Below are 8,481 nucleotides of genomic sequence, written 5' to 3' on the forward strand. Positions count from 1 at the left end.
GGATGAAAGCAAACCACTGACCTTGAAGTGCTGTTCAGGAGTTCCTAACCCTTTTGATATAGGTAGAGTGAGTTTGTTTATACATAGTTATACAGCCTTGCAAAGCTCTTCAGATGTTCTTAACTGAATTTTTTTTCTTTTAAGCTGATCTCTGAACTCCATGGCATGGCACCCAAACAAGCTGATGAAGCTCAGAGGGGATAAAATGAAAAGCAGCAATAAGTTTAGTTTTTGTGTGTTTTTTAAAGGGATATTATGTGCACTTGGCACTGTGAGCAGCTGAGGAAAATGTGAGTTGACCAGAACTTCATGTTATGCAGCCAAAACCAATATAAATGAATTAGAACTCTTAACTCTTATGTACACTTTGTTGTTGGCAGTTAAGATGGTCAGAGGATGTAAGAAATGCTACCACTTAAAAAAAGTATTTTACTTTGAGTCATTTATTCATTTTTAGCATAATAGACCAAGACTAAGATGATCACTTTATGGCATCGAATTTCTTAAAGAGAGTGGAAAAGGTCATGTGGAAACTCCCAACTCTCTGGAGTTTTGACACCACCTAGATTTAGTATGGGTTTATAAGATGTTCCTACCTGAATGGTTTGGCTCCCTTAAGGTATGTTCTTCCACCACCTGTGTTTTTTAATGAGGTAAGATATTTTCTCTCTGAAAATAACAGGGTAGACAATCTGTGTGTCTCTTTAGAGCACTGGTATGAGGTGCTTTGTAATTTTTGGAATTCAGTATTTCCAGTGAGCCATAAGATCCAACTGACCCTGTTCAAGAGAAACATGAATTCTTTGTGAATCAGAATTTGTTGCAATATCTTTAAATATGAAGTGATTCATTTCAGCCTCTGAGAGACAGCCTTAAGTAGATTCATTTATATTATTGTCCGTTAAACCTATTTATTACCTACAAGTTTTCTTGTTTGTTTCTAAGTCATATTTCCTCTCCTCCCCAGGGTAGCAGGCCTGAGGGCAGAGATTAATCCATGGCAGTTGAAAATGGATGGTGGAAACCAGTGTGCACTGCCATAGATCCAATGGGATCAGTAGAAGATAACACATAATCATAGCTGAAGCTCTTCAGTGTAGTATGTTTCTTTGGTTAAAAAAGAAAAAAAGAAAAACTTTATTTGATCTCTTTAAACCAAGTCATTTTTTGGTCAGACTATGGGAATTCTAATCCTAATCTTTGAAAAATCAGAATAACCTCATCAATTTAGGGCCTAAATAAAGTCAGAACAGTTTTATAGAGTTAATCAGGAGCCAAGTAAACCTATTATTTGAACAAAAATTGGGAGTATGAATGAAATTCATAGCATTAGCATTAATATTTTTAATGCCAAATGTGTTTTTCCATTAAGTAGAATATCATTGTGATTTGGAAATATGACAGTGTTGTTGAATATTTAATGAATTCAGGAAAATGCTGTTGGCTAATTTTTAGTCAATCAGCCTTTAAAATTGTTTTCTCCTTCCTAAGTGTTTGCTCTTGAATATTATAGAATGACATCTGTTTGGCCTGGGAACCAGATGTAACAGGTTGGCTGACTGTTCCATGGAACCACAAGGCCAACGCAGGAGGAACATCACAATCATCTGGACTGCCACAGTTCCTCAGATTTCTTCTCCTTCTCTTTAGTTATGAGTCCTGGGACCCCTCAGATCTGTTTATGCAAATATTCATAGTGAACCAGAGCGGCACAGTGTTATAAGTAGTACAATTGGGATTATTTGAAGAATTCTTTTCATCATTTTAATGAATATTTACTGAGTACTTACTTGTGCCACTATTATAGTCACTGTGGATATAGCCACAAAAGACAAAAAAATAAACATCCCCAGTGGAAGAAAACACATAATAAACAAATAAATAAAATTTGTAATTTCTAAGAGACAATTACTGCTATAGTTAAAAATAAAGATTGGAAGGGATCAAGGAGTCCTGAGAGTGAAGGAAAAAAACAGCAGTTTACAATAAGGTAGTAATGAAATGCTTTACTGATTAAAGTAAATATTTTTGACCGAAGACCGATAATAGGTGAAGAAGAATATCAAAGGGAAGAGCATTCAGGCAGAAGGAATAGCAAATACAAATGTCCTGAGGCAGGAGCATGCTCACGTTGTTGGAATGAAGAGGGAGAAGGCGTGGTGGTTAGAGAAGACCTCACAGAGGTAGACCTGATGAAGAAGGGCCTTTTAAGATACTATGAGCAATTTGGATTTTACTCTGAAAGACATGGGTAGCCATTGATATGGTCTAGCTTAAATTTTAACAATATCACTTAGCTGATGGTTTTAAAGTTAGACTACAGAGGGACAATAGTGGGAACAAGAAGACCAATTACAAATCTATGATGACAACAAAATGGGCAAGTCACTTGCACTGGGGTGATGTCAATGCTGCTGGAATTCACAGCTTGATTAGATACAGGATCTGAGAGAAAGAGAGGAGTCAAAGGTGATTCCAGCATTTGGTCTGAGCAATTGAAAAAGTAAGTTTTTATTTATCTAGGTAGGGAAGAATGCAACCTTGTCCCTCAATCTGCTGCAGTTCATCCAGAGACAGTCCCTCATTTCACTTTCTTCCTCCATTTCCCAACCATTTGGAGCCTTGAAAAACCGAAACCCTCTGGTATTTACCTTGTAACTCAGAGCATGGACAATGTGATAAGTTTTATATTTTATCAACATGATTGTTATCAAACATTTTACAAACATAATAAAAGTATGTATGTTTGTGTGTGTCTGTTTTTGTGATGGTTGCTTAAACATCTTAATGTCTTAAAAGGACAATCATCATATTCACCCCTCAGAATTTTGCTTTGCTCTGTGCCCCAGGCAGAAGGCACTTTGAGTGCTTGACTCACTTTTGTGGGTGACTTTTAACTACACTATTGTTTCCATCTTGGACACTTGTTTATTTTAGGCCTCATGACAGATGAGCTCACCCAGATCTTAAAATGCAGAATTTAAGGTTGTGTCAGACTATAATTTTATGCTAACTTTGTTTATTCCCCTCTTCAATTACTGAAGCTACCACCCTAGACTCTGGAAAATAACTGGAGACACTGTTTGTTTGGTGGCAAATTAGAAGCTGATGTCCCAGCTCTCCCAGAGTGTGACTACGTGTATTCAATTTAATTATACTGAAACTTAGCATTATGGTGTCTCAACCAACGTTCCTTTACTCTTTGATATTTACTTCATGCTTGGGAAAAGCAAGGGAAAGTGGTGAGTGTCTTCTAAAGTGGAAAATTTTAAACCCTGAGCTACAGAGACAGAATGCATATCCATAATATTTACATAAAACATAATCATTTCTTCTGTCCTAATTGGAGAGCTGAGAGCAGAAGTGAGGACTCGAGCTACCACCTTGCATTGAGTTACAGGAGTGATGTTCTAAAGCCTGTATCTTCAGGCAATGCAGTAAACCGTGATTATGTCTGTGGCTGGGAAAGCATTTTAAATGTAGAATAAGGTAGCAGAGAACCAAGAACATCTACTTTATGGACTCTCTGGGTTTTATTTTTGGCTTTTGTATAACTAAAGGTCTTTATAGACAGAACAAAGTGGTCAATTTTCACAGGGGCTGTGCTGGCACAATGGTACCAAGGGCTTAGTTTGGGAACAAAGTCATTAAAAATAACTATGTACAAAGAACTCAGTCATAAATAATGTGCCACAAAGGATCTAAAGAAATCTAAGGGCAGTAAATGATTTACTTCGGTGTATCTGAAAACCTGCTTCAGGCTGCCTGGCCCTGAGGATGATGAAGCCCCAAGGAACGCCTCTGATTCTCTCTTCTCTATCTCTCCTGTCTCCTTTCTTTCTCCTTTCCTCCCCTCTCACCCCATCTTCCTCTCCCCAAAAGCTGGTGGATTTTCAGTAATTCAGACAATCAGCTGGATGAAAGAAAGAAATAAAAAAATAAATTCCTGAGGCCCTTTTTCCTGTCCACTCAGGCCCCAAATTGTAATGTAGCCTTCCTATGATTTCTTTTCCTCCATCAATGCTACCTTTAAAATGTAGTTTCAGTGAGGATAAAAAAAATGTTAAAAAAAAGAGGGAAACTAACATAGCTTGGAACCAGAAAGATAAAGGCCATTCAAGACCTTCGGGATCTGGCTTGTTTTTGGTCTGATCTTTTCCTCTTTCTCAAATTGTATCTCTTCTAATTACTTGTGGCTTCCTCTGTGACTTCTCTCTTCCTCTCATAGCAGATGTGCAATATTACAGGAAATTCTGTTTTCTCATTCATGTCTCATTCATGTGTCATTCATGAGTATAGTGTGACCTCTTCCTACCACCTCCTCAAGCCCAGCCCTTCAACACTTCCCGGACTTTACTCATTCCGGGCTCTCTCTGTGGCTCAGGTCTTCTTTATGAAGCCTTTCTTCACTCTGCCCTTCGCAAATAGAATTAACCTCTCCCTTCCTCGGGACCCACCTACAAGTTATTAAGGCAAATATGACATTTAATTGATTTTGGAAAACAAACAAACTGCTCTTCTTTCCTCACTAGATGAAGGCCAAGAAAATATTTACCTTCGAATGCCTGTCACATATTAGGTTCTTAAATGATCCTTGAATCTAAGTGTATATTATATACCAGGCACTTTCAATTGCCTTCAGATAGATTGTTATTTAATCTTTATGACAAGTCTGTGATTATAAGTATAATTTTTGCCTGCTTCATTTGTTTTCAGTTGTTTATGAATGATAAAACTGAAGCTCAGAGGATATAACTGGTGGGAAGTCACAGGTCTAATTAGTGGTAGTGACAAGATTCAACTGTCACACCCTCTCCTTCTCAGTGGTTCTCTAATTTGAGAGAGCATCAGGATCACCAGGAAGTGTCATATCCTTAGAGCTTCTGATTCAATAGGCCTGAGGTGGGGCCTGATAATTAGTATTTTTAGCAAGTTACCAGGGGATGCTGATGCTGTTGGTCCTGGGATCATACTTTTAGGACCACTGCCTGGCATCACCTGTGCATCCTAATCTGTGAGCATCTGCACTCTAAGTGGGGCAGTGTATGGCTGAAAATTTGCAAGGAGGTTAAGGTCCAATTTGTGTATCACACATGTCAGTAAATTGAATAGTCCTAATATTTTATCTATCTAATTATTTATTTATCTATATCTATCCATCTATCCATCTATCCATCATCTATCTAACCATCTAGCTAAGTTTTAAGTGCAGATAAATTCAGTTCTGGTCACTAACCTAAAAATTCACTGAAAGTGTCACTGGATTTGTGGGATTATTATCATTATGTGTTCTCTCTTTCCATGAATATTGGAAACACAATGCCTGTTATGTGAAGGGAAACATATTTAACATTATAAAGGGAGATTGTCATGAGGCTCCAATGACTGTATAAATTATGGCTCAATTGTGTGATGAATAGCTATACAGCCAATAAAAAGATGCAGTCAAATGAGTTTATGGCCATGAAAAGATGGTGCAAACAGATGCTGAGTGAACATAGTAGGTTTCTAAAGATATTTTTAAAATCTATCTATATTTTTATAGAACCTGAATTTAAAAAAGAATAAATAAAAGATGAATAGTACTTATGTTTCCCTGGTCGCTTAACGGGTGATTTCTTCCTCCTTCCTCCATGTCTTTCTTCTTCCTTCTCTCTTCTTTCTTTATGTCTGTACCTTCTTAATTTTCTACAATAAATACTTGCAATAACCCAGCTGGGCGTGTCTCAGCTGTTGAGTGTCGACCTAAGATCCAGGAGATCGCAGTTCGATTCCTGGTCAGGGCACATGCCCAGGTTGCGGGCTCCATCCCCAGTCGGAGGCGTGCAGGAGGCAGCCGATCAATGACTCTCTCATCCTTGATGTTTCTATCTCTTCTTCTCCCTCTCCTTTCCTCTCTCTGAAATCAATAAAGATATATTAAAAATAAAAATTAAGAAAATATTTGCATAAGCTTTATAAGTTTCTATAATAAGTGTTTATTTATAGGTAAACACATTTTCCACAATAAATATGGCTCATGGAATAAATACATAATCCAAATGATAAGAAGCACCCTTCCACAATATACTCTGCATGTAAACTAGGGCTCCTTCTTAGCCTAAAACCCTGAGTCTAGAAAGACTCAGGCTATGGCAGCTCCTATGCAGCATAGTTCTTCACATTCACTTCATGCCTTGTCTTCCTGAGGCCATCAGTTTTGGGCACCCCGTGTCCAGAAAGGCACAGCAGTGTGCTGTTAGGCCTCCGGGTGGGGCAAGTCAAAATCGTTGCTCCTTGCTCTGTCCCAACGAGAAACCCAGTCAGCTCATTTCTTTTCACAGCAGAGAGCCTATTTGTAGCTTCTGTGCCATGGTTAGCATAATTGGATCCTCTTACATTAAACAAAATAAGAAAAGGAGGAAATATTTCTGTTCCTGGGCTTCAGATTCTAAGCACAGTTGCTAATATTTATGGAGAACTTCCTAAGCCCCAGGCACCGTGAGAAGCATGTCATGATCTCATTAATGATATCACAATTCACCCAGCTTCTCAAACATGGCGGTGATACTCCCAACACTGCACCTCGTAATTGTTCTTTCCTCTGCCTGGAACATTTTCTCTCCCAGTATTTGCATGACTTGCTTTCTCAGTTCATTCAGATTTCTGCTTAAATTAAACCTTCCTTGAGCAGCCTTTTCTGACCACCGTATCTAAAGCAGCACCCCATATTCTCTATCCCCTTAGCTTACATTTATTCATCATAGCACTTACCATAAGAGGTACCCCAAAATAGTTTTAAATGTATGAATAAATTTTATCCTATGAGGCAGGTACTGACATGAACTCTATTTTCAAAGCGCAAAGAGAATTAAGTAAATTACCCATTTGAACCAAGTTGTCTGACATCCGAGTATGTGTTCTTAATCACAGCACATTGGAATGTTCTTTTATTGATGGGAGAAAGTCTATTGTTTCAATGTTAAACACAGGCACTTGAAAGAACAGAGATGGATAGAGAGTAAAATATTGCTGATAATGAAACGTCCAGACACATGACAAATTACTAAGGTTATGAGTATGAAAAATGATGTGTGCTTCCAAGCTTTCATCAAGCAATTGAAAATAACTTTTTTTTTTTTTTTTTTTTTTTACGAGAGGGTCAAGATGGTTTTATTTTAAGATCTGTACTTACTGGCAAAATTGATTGCAGTATATTCAGGGAGAAATATTTCATTCTCTTCTATCTCTGATAGAAAGTGGAAAGAGGAAACACTGAAAACAAGAAAATATGTGTGATATCTATAGAACAGTAGATACGTAAGCCACCGAGCAGCTGAAGAATGAAATCAGAGGTATGTTTTGGCACTCTTTACAGCTGCTATTCACTTCCCTTCAATTCTTTTTCTTTTTATCATGCAGGTCTTGGATCTGATGCTCTTTTTCTGTCATTGTGCCTGGGAGTTACAGAATGTCACAGGCTAGGCTCTTCCTAGAGGCAGGAGGAAATCAGATGGACACTCCAAGAAACCAAAGAATGGGAAATCCAGCGCAGGGCTGAGTCAGCTGCCCTTGCAGTAGCCCAGACCAGTAACATTAGGGACTTATTGGCCAACATGATTATTTTTCTGCTGTAAAACCTACTGATACTGTAGGTTTAAGTAGTAAGTTAGTTACATTGAGGCTTGAAGTCTTTATGTCTGATCCACTCTATTTCTCATTGTCAGGGCCAGATATCTACCTTAGTCTTATAAGATCTTATTTCTATTCTTTTAGAGATTGTCTCTTAAAGTAACTTTAAACATCTTCAGATATTTTAGAAAGCTTTATAAGATGAGATAGCAGGTAGGTAAAGTTTTAAAATTTTACATTTCAGAGTCTATGCAGCAAATATCACAGTGTTTTGGGTGGATGACATAATGTGGGGGGACTTTAGGTTTCTCTCCCATGATATTTTCACTTAATACACTGGGCCAAGAATCTGTTTCAGTCTCCAACAGAAAAACTCACACACTATATTGCCTTCAACAACCTGGGACTACCCACTTTGCATATCCTAATGTAACTTCAAATGAGACCTGAAACAGGTCTCTGGTTAAATTACATGCTGATTTTAATACTGATTTATGAATCAGTATTAAAAGAAGATTTATTTGCTTCCTTTTCAGTTTTTTTTCTTCATAAAAAGAAAAAGGAAAAATAATAAAAATCCCAGGATATGCTATTACATCTTCATAGATATGGAAGATAAACCAAGGAAACTTAAAATACCATACTAGGAAATATAGAAAAATAAATTGAAATAAAAGGAAACAACATGAGTATTTAGAGATAAATTTATGATGACTTTTCTGAAAGAAAAGACTATTTCAGCTTATATATTTGAGAAGTATACAAAAAGCAAAAATTCAAGGGAATCTTCCCATCTGTTCTTGAGTAACCTAACAATAAGCAAGATTTAGCCAATTGAGAAATGATTGGAAAAGCCTCAGCGAAGAAATT

This window comes from Miniopterus natalensis, chromosome 1 (genome assembly GCF_054644295.1).
Source record: "Miniopterus natalensis isolate mMinNat1 chromosome 1, mMinNat1.hap1, whole genome shotgun sequence".
Lineage (NCBI taxonomy): Eukaryota > Metazoa > Chordata > Mammalia > Chiroptera > Miniopteridae > Miniopterus > Miniopterus natalensis.